Below are 16,391 nucleotides of genomic sequence, written 5' to 3' on the forward strand. Positions count from 1 at the left end.
CGAACTAAATGTTAAACAGTTCACAATATAATTTGAAAGAACAGTTTTAATCTTCATTATCAGTAAGTTTAGTTTTGCCAAAGAACGAATAAAACATACACGCCTTGGCCAAGGTCAGTTGGTGCAACAAATCCGTCTTTGAGACATTCGGTGTAAAATGCTTTTACTTGCATTGTGGTGTTTCAAAGATACTGGTTTCTTTCATTGATGTAATTTTTCAATTAATCGCTGAATAAAAACTCAATTGAACAAAGTTGCGCAACCTAACATTTACCGAAAAATCTCATTGCACGTATTTCTTTTGTTGACACATTGCACGTTTTCCTTTTGTTGACACATTGCACGTTTTCCTTTTGTTGACACATTGCACATTCCTTCCATTCACATTCCATTCCTTTGTTCCATTCCATTCCATTCCATTCCTTCCATTCCTTTTCATTCCATTCCATTCCATTCCATTCCTTCCATTCCATTCCATTCCATTCCATTCCATTCCATTCCATTCCATTCCTTCCATTCCATTCCATTCCATTCCTTTCCATTCCATTCCATTTTCCATTCCATTCCATTCCATTTTTTTTTGTTGTTCCCATTATTCCATTTTATTTTTCCATTCCTTCCATTGCATTTTCCTTTTTTTCATGTTTTCGATTCAATTTTCGTTGACTATCAAACAGTATTCGTGAGTGATTTCTTAGTTGCTGCGTTGATACATACACCAATGAGCAATGAGTCAATGATTTATATAATTGACATGCGCCCATATATAAAATCGGAGGTTTGTAAGTATGGCGGGGGCTGGGTTGAAAGTCCTGTTCTTTTGATGACGTACGTTATTAATTTAAGGGTCTATGAAATGAAAATTTGCCAAAAATTATTTTGTCGGATTGAAAGACCAAGTTGTACTGATCAATACGCAAAATCCAAATTTTGATTCGGATGAATGTAACTGATTTCATAATGTATTAAACATGGTATTTTTAGGCCATTTTAAAATTTTACCAGAAGAAAGAGAGGTACAGAGAATTTCGACTTTGTGACGTATGCAGTGTGACATATTGGAGAGTACTTGCACAAAATATATTTACATTGTGAGAGAATAAGGTATTTTATTGGCTTCAACACGTACAAAATGTGGGATATAGAAGCACAAAATTATTCTGTTGTTCAGCCGTATCAGTTGTATATACAACGGTTGAATGTCCTTTAACTTTCCTCTCTCATTTTTACCTCGAATGCTTTATACGCAACGATTCAAAATAAGAGGTTTCTCCTTTTTTAACTTTGCACTTGGTTATTGTCATGAGATTATTGAGTTTGCCTGCAATTATTTCATACTAATAATTGCAAATAGCTATCCAAGCCCTCTTATTGTTTAAGTAGAAAAAGCAATATATACTCGCTGCCACTATACTAAAACTTCAATGAAGTAGCCTTATATGTTCCCTGTACTGCCATTATGCGTTTTTGAATTCATGCTTTTGGGAAATCTATTGCAATAACTAATATTTTTGAGGATTATGGAATATTGGGAATTTAATTCCGGCATTAAAGCCTGGTTGACACATGACTGAGACTTGACAGAGGCATACCGGAGATGATGCCTGCGTTGCTCTTAAGGGAAATATGAACACTCATCGCTGACACACTAATGGTGTTCCAGGTACACGCGTAAAAATTGATCAGGTTGTTGCAACATTGTTTGTTGAGCAACGTATGATCAGCGTTGTTATCATGACTCAGTAACAATGTTAAATTATCAATTGTTAACAATATTGATCCAACAAAATTGTTGACGATTGCCAAACGATCAACCTTGTTGCACTATGTTGGAACAATATTTGAACATGGTTTATAGAACAAGCCTGCTTACTGTGGTTAGAACAATATTGTTGCAGCCTTGTTCATTCAACAATCGTGAACAACATTGTCATAACAGGCACGAACAACAGTGATGAAAGAACAAGTTGTTTTTGATTGCTCCAACAATTAATATTAGCAAATTAATAACAGCATTGTCGAATGATGTTCAATGAAAAATATTGGAAACGGAGATGCGCGTTCAACTTTGCCCTATGTTAATATAATTCTGGCTAGCTTTTTAGATTCAAAAATTTTTTATTTCACATGATTTTTGAAATTCATTCTATACTCAAATACATTGTTAAAACATAACATACCTGCATTGTTTTAATAATTTATCTAAAGATGTGCTGCAAAACATAATTGAGATGACTTCACGCGACTGCAGCCATAAACTTTCAATCACTAAGCACAAATGAGCAGTCGAGATACCAAATGACCAAAATCTAGCAAGTTTAATTTTTTGAATGATGACATTGCATTTTGATTCGATTTCACACTCATAGTTTAGTATTGCTTCAAAATAACTTCTCTCAGAACCAATAGTTAGAAAACATTGAGTAGTAATTGATTTTGAAAACAACATGTAATATTTTTCAAAGAAAGCAACAAATGTTCAAAGCAGCATTACCACTACGATGGTTTGATTACAGGCAAGCGCAGCAGCTACCCACATAACTTTATATCAGTTAGAACTGAGACGTCCGACAATTTGCTCGTTTTATCTTTGCAAAAGACAATTTCTTCGTCGAAGACGATTTTTCTGTCTCCTAAAATATGAAATTGGTAATGGAAACCCTTGAAATACGATGTTTGCAGAGTTATTAATTTAGATCACAAGTCATGTGTTTGTTGTTTCATTTTATTATCAATATCGTAATACTAAGACTTTAGCTTTTTCACGAATAAGTCCTTAAGTTGACAACTTTACATTTATTCTAAAATATGCAGTCAGTCGTTTTGAAACTATTTGCAATATTTCTTGTTTTCATGGTTACATTATTTGTTTTATCTTGATTTAATTTATTTCAATGCAATTGCTACAATTTGGTGTTAGCATAAAACTATTACAATAAACTCTAATTGGGATGCAATGAATGTCATAGTTTGTTTTACTTTGGCAATATTTCACCAATTTGATGATATTGCGTATAGCACTTCAAAATGTTTTTTTCTTTCCTGCTGTCATGAACGTGCTTTTTAAGTCTTGTTACAATCATGCGTTCTTTGAATAAATTATTTCTTTTATCAAAGTCATTAGTATTGTATCAAATGTATGATAGTGTCCTGGCCATAGTCAACAGAAGTACGTTAGTCAATATTTATATACTGACAATTGGCATTATATGTTTAATGATCTTATTTTACTTTGGAAAAAGAAAACAAACACGATGAATATCTCGTAATATTTTTTGATTAGATCAAATTCAAATCAGTAAGTGCGTGCAGTTACATTGTTCTAACGTTCGAGACGCTCAAGTTTGTTGTGAATGCTTCTAAGACAGGTGAAAGTTGATGCTATTTTAAAAACGTTTGTGGTTAAAACACCATTTTGTGTTTGTTATAGATTATACGTTTTGCAAGTAACAATATTTATTTGTTCAAGGCATGAAAAAGAAAATTTGAGAATCACGTAGGCGTGAATTTATCTATATTTTGCGACAATAAAATCATCTGCGTTAACTTTATCTACTTCGTTATATGAAATGCTTTAATATTTTAATTTGGTCGTTCAAGATCATTGTCGTATGTTCAAAAGCAATTTTTTTACTTTGCACAAAAACTACTACAAGTATTTCAATAATACTTTATAAAAGACAAACTGCGTTTCTTCTAATTGGTCGTCAAGGTTAACATGAAATCGATATGAATTCAACAACATACGAGAAAGAGTTTGGCAAGTGTATTCTTGTAAAAGGGTCTAGAGACGCTGTGGTAAAATACAAAAATCAATCATATGTTGTGAATCAAATCGTTTTATGCATTTTCCACCTTTTTCTTACTTTTCTAACAACAGGTTTGAATGGTGTAGCAATATTTACTATAAGCAACTCTCCCAGCTTAAAAAGAATTCTTTGTTACTTTTTAGTAATGCTTCAATCCTGGTGTGATTTGATAACAGGGCTATTTAGTCCATTAGTGTTCGGATTTTTTTTCGCTAGTGAGGTTTTACAGGTTGGTGCATGTCAAGTTTGGTTCTATGGCCTGGCTTTAGCTGCTGCTCCCGCAGGAATATCTTTTTCGATGATGGTTGCTTTATGTTTTGAGAGATATATGAGCATCGTGTATCCAATTATCCATCGAAACAAACTTAAACAAGAACACGCTTTAAAATATCTATTAGCAAATATAGTTATTTACACTATTACAACACTGTCGACCCCATTTTGGACATCCATTTTTTTCATAACCACTCCATTCTACAGATTTTTCTTACTTGTAATTATTGGCTATTTTTACATAAGGATCTATCAAAGTAGTAAAAAATGGTTTCGAAAAAGGAGGAAAAACGTTGGACTGGTTGATACACAAAATGTCCAAAATAATGTTACCAAATATAAAACTATTCGAGAATTGATGATTAGAAAGAAATTGGCAAAAACCTGTTTTATGACTTGCGTTGCATATGTCTTGTGTTATCTACCACTGGTTCTTATTGCTTTGGCAACATTTGTAAATGGAGAAATTAGCTTGCCTTTATTACGACAATTTCAAAGCTGGGGTCATGCAATTTCCTCAATGAATCCTAGTTTAAATTCAATAATATTTTTTTGGACAAGAGCTGCTCTTCGACGCGAAATGAAAAAAGTTAGGAACAAAATGCTTTCACGAAAAGAGGGTTAGCCATTGATGTTAGCCATGTAGGAATTTATGTTTATGTAGAATTTTTTAGATATAAATTTTACGTCCAACTAGTAAAAATTTTTGGAATACACCCTCGGCAGAAGGCTGTTATTATAGTGGTTGTCTTTCTTTCATTTTTTCATCAATTAAAGTTAATTTAGTCTAATCATGCAACCTTTATTTTAGTTGTGCCAGGGTTTGAAAGTCATAACATTGCTTATCATTACATGGTAAACGTCATGATATCTTTCCGAATCTTTCGTGTTAGAACAGTATTGTTAGTGTATTGAATCAATTGTTTGCATTGCTTTTGTTATTTTAGGTAATGACGAGCTTTTTGGTGTAAATAATTGATTACAAATGTATCTTTCGAATGAAATAGAAAAACATCCATCTATACAAATGAAAGAACCAGGACCGTCCTTAAAAACTTAATTGAGGGGGTGGGGTTGTGTTTTATTCATATATCAAGTTTTTACCGGCTGTATCCTTTGAAAGAAATTCACTGATGGCATTAAGCAAGCATATCTTCAAAAGGAATCAGTGGGCAACATTTGAATGTATAAATAAACACCCTGCCAATCAAAGTTTTAGGAACAGCTCTGGTAAGTGCCCACTTGCACCCAACCGAGTCACATGGTATCAAACCAACTACAATTTTCCATTGTCATTTGTGCGCCAATTCATAACTATGTGCATTCTGGTAGCGAAGCCAGCTCGTTTTTATACTTCTACAATGCAAAAATTGTTGTGATTGATGTCGGTAAAAACAATAAATGGAATAAATTTTGTAAAGAAATGAATATTTTGCTCAAAACATGGCGTTTTCGGAGTAAAAGATCGCTCTGGCTTTTCAGCTAGCGACTTCTTTGAGAATAAAACTTGCTATATATTTTTATTACTATTTATTCAAATAGTTTAAATCGATCTGCACTTGTCATTCATGTTAATTTTTCCAGATTGTTGTTATAATTTAAAATTTTTTGATCTCGTCTGAAGTTTCAGTTTCCTATACGCCATTGAAAATGATAATTGCACTGGGAAGACTAGTTACTAGTCGACAGGGCACGTTGCATTGTGGTATATTTGAGGGGACGCTTTGCTTTACTAGCCCGTAAACAACTGCAGTACACATAAATAACGGATTATGGCATTTAATTATAGCTGTAATTATAGAACAAAACCTCTTTTTTGATATGGAAAAGTGAAATTGTTGCGTACCCAGTTGTAATAAGAACTGGCGTAATTCTCCTTCCCTGTCATTTCCTCGAATTCCAACCGATCATAATTTTCGGAAACATTACTACATGTTTATTAAGAACGATAACTTTAAGTTGCTGTCTGATAGTGTACGAGAATCTGTGGTGCACATTTTCCTGGAGGAGCAAGATCTCTTACAAACTAGTTGCCATAACTGTTTGCATGGAAAAAGAAAGTTGCTGGAAGAATGGATATTGTAAAACACCACATACATTTTTATGAATAAAAGCGCAAAAGACACACGGAAGATAGTGATTACCATCATTCCAATTGCAATGTTGTGAGAATTGGCAAAGAAAAAATGATGAAAGTCATGGAAACGCGTGCATTACAAATCCTAAAAGTCTTCAGTTTTTGTGCATACAGATTGTTGGGAAAGTATTCCATCAAAACATAAGATATGTTTCATTCCTACGTGAAGAGATAGGAAAATTGAAGTCCAGGGGGAGAGCGATTCGTCAAAAGAACAGGGATATTTCTGTCTTAGCAAATAAAGTGAAATAATTGAAAGATGACAGGTGCTCACATTTAAATTAAACAACGAGCCTCAATTTGACCTTGAAAATTACACAATTTCCAATGACAGCATTGCATTTTATACTGGCTTTCTGACCTATAGCCATGTCCTAATGTGCTTTGACGTATTGAAAGACTAAATTGATTATGGAGCTTTTCATAAAACAAACAAAAATACATCAAATCTGGGCGAGCGGTTGGCCGTCAACGAAAGTTAACAAAACCGCAGGAATTCACTATGGTATAGTTAAAATTTCCACTTGGATTACTAGAAAATGATCTTCCTCATCGCTTTAGGGTTGCGGTTTCCAATGTTTCTGTCATTGTGAACAATTGGTTAAGATTCATGAGACAAGAGCTTGACCATTATGTATTCACTGGCCTAGGAAACAATACTTTCATACACTTATGCCTTTGCAATTCCAGCAACAATCCATGTCCTGATGTTGTGTCTATAATTGATTGCATTGAAATTAGAACGAAATCATCCTTCAGCCTGGACAATAAGGCAGTCTGCTACTCAAGCTAAAAATCTCACTCCATAATGAAAATTTTGGTGGGAATTATACCAAATGGTGTTGTGTCATTTGCCAGTGACCTTTTCTCAGGTTCAATTAGTGATCCCGAAATAATAAAAATATCTGGTTATCTTGAAAATTTAAATTATGGTGGTGCTGTTATGGCTGATAAAGGTTTTTTAATAAAAGATGGACTAGCAGAAGCTGGTGCATCACTTGTTATACCTCATTTTCTCAAAGAAAAATCTCTATTTACTGTAGAAGAAAGCAAACATAACAAGAAAATTACAAGTTTACGAATTCATGTAGAAGTGCATGGAAAGATTAAAAAACTGGCATATATTTGATTGCTAAAATGCCCATTTCTCTTGCTGATACTGCCTCAGACATATGGATTGTAGTAGTTTGTATATCAAATTTCTGGCTGCCTTTAAAAACGTAATTATTTTGTAGGCAGCTCAATAATGACATAATGTATCAGATTTAGACAAAATGAAATGTTGCGGTCTGTATTACTGTAAATTTAACTCTACGTATAGGAAGGTAAAATTACAATATTAGAACCTTTATGATTTTATTTATAAATTAATATATTCAATACAACTTTTATATCAGGGGCGGATCTAAGGTATGTCAAATCAGTCACGCGACATATGTTTATAGTTCAAAAATTATCAAATTTAGTGATTACCAATTTGATTGATCATTAATTTTTCGTTCTGTAATCGTATCAATAGATAAAAACATATCTCGAATTATATTACCTGGCTGACAGATAAGCGGGATGGCTCGACTGGCTCGACTGATAACGCAGTTCAAGAACGCTTATGTAAGCCATTCCATTGGTCAATAGCCAAATCAGTGGACGATCTGGAATAATCTCGACCGATAAGCGGGGTGGCCGGACCTATAAGGAGTCCAATTGCTATAATGTAATTGGTTCGTTTAAATTTTTGTCTTACTGTGATTGGTTTGACCGATTTCGACTGATAGCCAACTGAACTAACATAGTCAAGCTCACTGTCTGAATTGAATGTTTGATCGTTTCATAGTAATTTTCTAAAGCATGATAGAAACTAAACTACAATCAGATGGAATTTATGGAAATCTTTTACAAATTTATATATTGACATGAATGCTGCTGTCCAAACTGTGAATTTTCTCAAGAGGGTGAAAAATTTATGGATGAATTGTAAATGCTTAGCAAAGACGATTTCGCGAGCGACATTTCAGTCATTGATGTTCAAAAGCAAGCCAACATTGTTTTGAGTTTTATCAGCAGAAATTTACATCCAAAATCGTAAGTAAAGGACAACTGAAGTGTATGTATGAACGTATTATATCAAAGTCAATTTATGCGAGTATGTGATGCGATTTATGTCAATATGGCGTATGGTATTGGTTCCAAAGTTGACACAGCAAGGAGTGGCTCCGGGGATAAGCTCCCGGTGTTTACAAAATGCTCCTCACGGCGTGCGTCTGAAACAGCCCCCTCACGGAAGGTTTGGAAGGAAGAACCTCACTCCAAGCCTCCGCTGCCTTGCGGCTTACCCGGTCACGGGAAAGGCTAGGAGACGGATACTCCGAAGAAGAAAGCTGCACCTGCTGGGGCCGCTCTACACGTGGCAGCTTCTGCACCTGTGGAGCATTGTGCGTCAGTAGGCGAGAGGGTGAAGACGGGCATGCACATCCCCTCTTCACCTAAAACATTCACCTGTGCTGGTCAGGCAAGCAGGTTTGCCGGATCAGATAGACCTGCATGCCTACTCATCTGTCGCCCCGACAGGAGAGTCCATCATCATCAAGCAGATTGATGCTTTTATAATTGTTGTTGCCAAAGGATTTTAGCTATGATTTCTTAGTGCTTGGGGAATGGTGGCCGTTATATGGCAGCGAAATCCTACATTCCTGCAAATATATTACAACGGACGAAAAATCTGTAGCCATAAGGCGCCATACTATTATTTATTTTATCATAAACAAATGTTAGGGCTTCTCAGTTTATGATCATTGATCATTCAATCATTGGACTGTTATATTACATATTGTTTAGGATTTGAGAAAACTAACATTGATTACATGAGACACTGCTAACTATAACTTGTGATCCATAAAGCTGTTATTTTGACAATTTGACTCGAATGGTATTAAACCTGAGTATTTCTCATACATGAAATGTTGTCCAATGTCACATATTGTCCCCTTTTCTAACTGAACACCTCATGTAGAGATGTCAAGGTAGGTTGATCTACGGCTCATACGAGATTGTTTGCCATAAATTCCAAAGAGCTATTGATGTATTAAAAACATTTTCTATAAAGTAAAAATGTTTTCCTATGTATGCAGATAAACCTTGAAATTTGGAAAAAACAGCAAAGTATTTTTCATGATCACTAGGTAATTTTTATGATGATCATTATATTTTCTAAACTAAATTATTTCAGATTTACATTTAAACAAGCTTTGATCATATGAAAAGATATTTATCATAACCAGTAAGCATGACACATGAACCAATTTCAACGTACATGTAATTATATGATTAAAGACATGTTGGTTACAAGTTTTTTGTATTTGCAAATACAATGCTTCTAGTTATTGCTCTATAGCACACAGATATGACAGTTCACAGATATAGAAAAGGTCAGACCCATGTAAAGGTTACAATAAACTTGCATTGTTTGAAGTCTGACCTTTTCTATATCTGTGAACTGTCACTTGTAGTACCAAATTTCTAACTTAACTCATTACATAGAGGTTTGAATGGGGGTCTCTAGGGGGGTCTATGCCTTACAGTATGGTAGAAATTTTTAAAGACAATGTCTTTTTGGAATAGCAGTATTGTAAAATAAATTTCACGTTCCTAGACATGCTAATGAGCCATATATTTGGCATGATAATGAGCCTAAATATTTGGCAAAACATTCAAGTATTGTTCACTTCATTTATTTTTGAAAAAAAACGCAAGCAAAATGTGTTGTTTATACGCAAAAACGATGCCATAAAATACATTTTGTATTGCTCTAAAACGCTGAAGATGGCATTTTCAAAGCTCTGAAATTCAAAATTTGTCAGGGGAGAATGCCTCAGAGCCCCCCCAGGTGCGGAGCACCTCCGACGTTTTATGACTGATGTTTGAAAAATCCTAGATCCGCCCCTGTTTTATATTACGATTGGACTGGGAATTGAACAATTTTGCCCCACCTTTCACAATTAAATTTTATACTAGGATATACATGTTCTGTAAAAATGTGGGTGTAATAAAATTGCTGTGGTCTAGGAAGAGCTTTGCTCCAAAACACTTCATCAAAAAAAATATTAATGTACACCCAAATACCAATACAAATAGCAAAATGACACACTTTTCCACCAGTGCAAAACATTTTTTGTTGCATTTGGTAAAAATATTTATGATTATAATTTTTGCATACTTTCCCATTTTTTTTATAAATGTACAATTTGCACAACGTATCCACGAAAGATTCATACTTTTTGGCAGTGCCCTTTTGGACTTCAAGTTGTAGATTTTCATTTGTAATTCCATCAGGTGATGCTCCAAGAAAAGGATGAGTAGAGAAAATAATAGTCTACATTCCTGTTTCAGCTCTCAGAATCTTTATTCTCTTGGGAAAAGAATCTAGATTCTCATATTAGGATTTTTGTTTCTCAGGAATTTTAGATTAAGACGGCATCAGCGGATTTTAAACATGCTTTATAACATGCTTTATAAACTTCATGTAACGTATTGGGAAAGCTTTTGCTGTTTTTTTAGGAATATTCCAAGTGCAAGGTTTTAAAGTGCGAGGAGTAAAAAAATTTTGCAAGCTAAAATTGTTTACATTATTTAAAGAACAATCTAGAGATTCCAGGAAGAACAATGTAGCAGCTGCATGATTGCAGCGTCCATCAATTCCAGCAGGGCAATCACAGAAAGCTTTTTGTACAAGAGACCTTTCATTCATTGTTAGTTTGACTGTGTAACTATTTTTTTATTGAAGGCATCACTTTGATTTTTATAAAATATAAACCATTTCTTAATGGTAATAGAACTTGTTGAAGATTGCCAGACTTGAAGAAATAATAATCTTATTATTATAGAGGTTTTCGGTAGATACTTGCTTTTTAACTTCTACATCATCTATCAGAAACTTCCAAACTTTGGCATACGGCACCCTTGGTAAAATTGAAAGATCTGCTTGCAATCCAGACATGGGAAATGCTTTATCTGGTGTCGTCTGAGGAGTACTTAGAGTGAACTTTTTTTTAGATAGTTCTTTTCACTGTCAGGGTCAACAACGTGTCCATCCAATCAATTGTTAATGTAATTCTTTTCGCTGAAAAGATACATTCATAGGATACATAAGTTTAAGAGGTCACACCGTTGCACATAATATGATACTTGATATAAAAAACACATACCTGTTCACAAGGTCAAACTTTTTCCCATTAATTTCAGCTCCACGACACATCGAGCACTGTTCGACCGGCTTACAGGGCTTGGCACAAGGTATGTCATCCTCAGTTAATACAATATCACAGTCAGAATGAAGGCAAACTTGATCTGTTTTTCAGCGCAATTATGCTGTTCATCCATAATTTTTATTATTTTACAGTCAGAAATCTGCATTATTTATGTGTACTGCAGTTGTTTACGAGCTAGTAAAGCAAAGCGCCCCCTTAAATATACCACAATTCAACGTGCGCTGTCAACTAGTCAATAGTCTTCGCAGTTTAATTATCATTTCCGAAACAGCGAATATGGAAACCATTCCCAATGACTTTGAAAACAGTTGTAAACTTGTTTAAATTTTCATTTTTGTTTATTTTTTATTAATTCATTACAATTTGTTCTAATTGATGTGCCAATATTCGGCAACATATCTTGATTGGAGGAGATTGGAGGAAATTTCAATCACACGCATAAAAGGAAATTACCAATAAACAGGGTTGGGAGACAAAACAAAGAACATCTTCGTTCAAGAAAAACGAACTAATTATCTAGTAAATTAGAACGAAGCTAGGTGTTTGAATTTTGATCGAAATTATTAGGACAGAATGTTTTTAGAAAGTTGACACACTATATTAAATAGCAACTCAATAAATTTTAAATTGTCGTGATTTTCTGCAATCATAATTAAGACTTTAACTAGAAGAAAAACATAAAAACGCAAAAAATGACCAGCAAGAACAATCCCGTTTTGGCGTATCTGACAAAAATCAGCACAATTTTGCAACCATTTTCAAAGTCTTTGAAAATGGTTCCCGACATAGGAAACCGAAACATTAGATGACTTCAAATAATTTCTTAAATAAAATTAACAACAATCTGAAATTCAAATATGTTAATATTGATTACTAATATTTTAATCTGTAAATCTCGTTTATTCAATTTGCACTTATTTCGTCAAAGTCTTCAACATCGTGGCACAATTCTAAGAGAATATCATTTAATTGCCTGTCTATCACTAAATCCATTGCTAAATAGACATAGCACCAAAAACTAAAACATGTCTTAGTATTCATTTTTTTCATGTCATATACGTAATATGGTCTTAAACACTTTGTTCTGGTGGCACATTTTATCGATCCATATTCATTTTATATGGCAACGGTCTGCTAGAGATTCCAAAGATGAAATGAACTTGGAATTTTCCTGTACAATTGTGCCTTACCCCTTTCGATTAAAAGAATTTAAATGTCTTTGAAATACTCTTTCCCATTCCGAGACGAGTTCATGGCAAATATTTAACAAATAATAAGTAAGGTATAGTGTGATGTAAAAAATTATAAAGATCGATTCTGTTTGTTTGTTTAAACGTAATTTAGTTTTTTTTTCTTATTCGTTCTCTTGGGAAGACACGAGCTAAGGTTTTGGCTTGTGTAAATCTAGAAATCCACTTTTTGACCTAAAAATGTGTTATGCTCATGTATTCGCACAAAAGACAAAGCAATACACATGCAGCAACATTATGGTACAATATACATATTTGGGATCAGTGATTCAAGCATTTTTGTTGTTTGTTGTAGAATTTTTTCCAGATTGTGATAAATCTGTTATCTTCTTAGAGTAGACTTACAGAAATACAATTTGCATCCGCTCCACATGACCATAATCAGCTGTCTCATTAAAAAGGGCAGAATTGTGTGGAGAATCACTTTTGTTCATCTTCAAAATTACATCATCTTTTATAACTTCACTTTGATTTTCACAAATATTTACTTTTTATTTTGAATACTTTTAGGACGGTATGTTGCACATTTTTTTGGGGGGCTACACTGCAGTTCCGCGGGCACCCAAAGCGCTTGTATGGGAAGCGCGGGCTCATTTTTGTTTAAGAGTCTAGGGTTAGGGTTAGGGTCAGCGTCCAAGGTATTTGCTGAACTGCAGTAATCCCTTTTTCTGTTAGAATATGTGCGGCAAGAAATTTGTCACCCGGCTGATTCAACGATTTAGAAAGGCTTTTTAAGAAGAAGAATATGAAGAGTTGTAATTTTGCCAACATATTGTCTCCAAGTAAGAACTTCTGTCTTAACCATTGCACGTAAAGTTCCTTGATTGTAATTTATTATGTCAAAGATTCTTAATTTGCACATTCATTTCTGCAGATGTACCTGACAGTGACATCATCTGTTAAAATTCAATTAACAAAGTGATGATATAGGACGAACAGGTGAATTTTTCTTATGATTATCAAATGGATTTCTAGCACTTTGCCAATTAGTTAATGGCTCTTTAAAGTACTGGCGAGTTTTGTGTCATTGTGTAGTCTCTGGCGGGTTAAAGTTACACGACATTTAGCACGCAGCGCAGTTAAATTTTGCAAGGCAGCCTCAAAAGTTATTCAAATTCTAAATTGCCGGAAGTTAAAATCATACGACTAACAAACTTAATCCATATCTATTGAAGGAATGTAATATGAGATTTCTTTGCACGAGCGGCATGTTTGAATCCAATTTGGTCTACATTGTTTTATTGTGTGAAAGGCGAATTCTCTTTTCCTCAATCAATTCAATCTTTTGTGTTTTCAAATCAAAAGCAATGGAAAAATAAACTATTGTCAGTGTTAGGGTTAGTGTTATGAAAAAATAGCGTGCCATGCATTCGTTTAAGAAAGCATTCTCTTAAAAGACCTGGATACATGTTACATGCAATAATCAGTTGCTAAAAATAGTCAAAATTCACTTGCAGTAGAATACCCATAGCTCAATGGCATAGAGACAGCAATCGCCATTGTGCTGTCTAACGAGTAAAACGTTGCTTTTGCTGAAATGTTGAATCGGTGCATTTCGAAACTCATCACAGATTGCTTAAAAATGTTTTTTGCGACTGAATTTATGTTTCTTTCATCTTTCAGAGTGAGTGAACGATGCTTTGTGGTTTTGTGAACATTTTTTTCCAGCAAATTTTTGCAAATCATGCTGTCAAAACGCAAGAAAATGGTTTCCAACAAGCTAAAATTTAAAATTATCCTAGAGACCATGCCCCCTCTAGAAGGTTTGTGCCTTTTGCGCTCGAAATGCATCAGTCACGAAAATATCTGGATCCGCTCCCTTAAAACAAACAACGCCATCCGTTAGCTAAATAATGTCTTTAGACAAGTGTTAATAGATAATGATAACAGAAAATTAATTTATACTTCTAATCTAAATTCAGTTTAAAATGGTCCATACTCTCAACACCAGTTTTCTCCTTGTGACCCCTTTATTGCAATATTGAAAACGTCCCACGACTATAATGTATAGCAGAGAGGAAATACTCTTTCTTACATAAAATAAAAAAATGTTCTCCAAAAGCGACATTACATTTATCAAATTACTAGTTTCTCGTCCCTTACATTACACCACTCTTGACATAAGGCTTACACCAATGAATGGTAAAGTACATGCAAGATGGCGTCTGCTATTGTAAATTCAAAACGGAAATTTCGTTGACGTAAAGGGATGGGAGGCTATACTAGCCGTCATTTTGCTTATGACAGAAAATCTTTCACAAAGAACTTTTTCCTGGAAACACGACAGCGAGGGTAGGCATTCATCGTATGACGAAATTAAACTTTGGTTTGTTACCGAGAAAATAATTTTTTGCAAACACATTAAATGTTTTATTTAAAGTACCCTTAAACGAGCAATTCAATTTTTTATCAAAAAAGGTATGTTTAAACGAGAAAACACTCTCCAAAAAACATCAACTTGTTAAATAAAGATTTTAGTGATTTCAGCAGAGACAAGAATTTAAGCAATATTTCGACTTTATTTCAAAGTCCTTATTAAGCTAAGTGATTATTTACAAGCAAGCGTGATCTTAAATAATTGTTACTAGGAAATGAAGTAAGAAATGAAAAGAGCGAAAATTCGAAGATGCTACTGTTTACAAATTAAGGGATTAAGAAATAATGTGGTACTATTCACAGTTAGATCACTTAATGCCTAAATATTTACACCTTCCGAAGTTCTTTCTTTTCATTACTTAGGTCATTTCCTCATAACAACTATTTAAGATCACGCTTGCTTGCAAATAATCACTTAATTTGATAAATTTTATCTCTTGCTGCGACAGTTCGAATGTTGAGTTTACAAGATGATGTTTTTTGGAGTGTGTTTTATCATTTATTTTTTCAATTTATCGGATTAAAAAGGATTTTGGACAAAAATGATGCATGCATTAAAGCTTTTGGAACATTTAATAGGAAAATAATGATGTGTTGTATCTTAGTTTAAACATTTTTGAATAATTTTTCTTATATGATTCTCAAATTGTAATTTCAAAATACTTAATTTTTGAAATTTTGCAAAAAGACTAAAAGACGAATTTTGCATTTTTTTATTTTTAACTCAACAATAACAAATACAAATGAATGCTAACTAAAGAAAGTTGATTACGCTTTATAAAAATCTTTTAAGTTTTTGTTTCAAGAAAAAGGACCATCCATAATAAATGGTGGAGAAGGTAGTCCTCCACTGTAAACAGCACACTTCAGTTTCTCGCAGGGATAGTCAGACCAGGCATATCTAACTTTGTCCGGATCACAGCGGGCCGATAAGAACACAGAAGAGCTGGTATTGTATACAATTCGAGACGCTGTCCAACTACCATTACAAAGTACCTACGCAAAAATTAATAAAAAGTTTGCTGCATGAAGTAACTTTGCTACTATTGGAGTACTTTTTTTTTGGAAGGCAGATCCATGTACGTATGAGCACGGAGGCATACTGAGCACCAAGAAATATTTTACGAGATAGTGGGTTTAACGTTTTTTAGACGTTAAAGAAATAAAACGTTCATGATTTGTTGCACTCCTATAATATAAGCTATCAATGATATTTAAAACTTACCTCAAAGCCTGTGCTGTTCCGTACTTCAATTTTTTTGTACACAGATTTATAATTTAC

General features: G+C 33.9%; 1 long non-coding RNA gene across 1 annotated transcript; it reads right to left on the minus strand.

Annotated features, from left to right (window-relative positions):
- Positions 1–15,916: 15,916 nt before the first annotated feature.
- On the minus strand, positions 15,917–16,391 carry LOC124455558. Its single transcript, XR_006951901.1, has 2 exons — positions 16,335–16,391; positions 15,917–16,105 (listed from the first exon to the last, which is right to left on the minus strand). It is a non-coding gene; the product is annotated as an uncharacterized LOC124455558 (long non-coding RNA).

Source organism: Xenia sp. Carnegie-2017, unplaced genomic scaffold (genome assembly GCF_021976095.1).
Source record: "Xenia sp. Carnegie-2017 unplaced genomic scaffold, XeniaSp_v1 HiC_scaffold_4, whole genome shotgun sequence".
NCBI lineage: Eukaryota > Metazoa > Cnidaria > Anthozoa > Malacalcyonacea > Xeniidae > Xenia > Xenia sp. Carnegie-2017.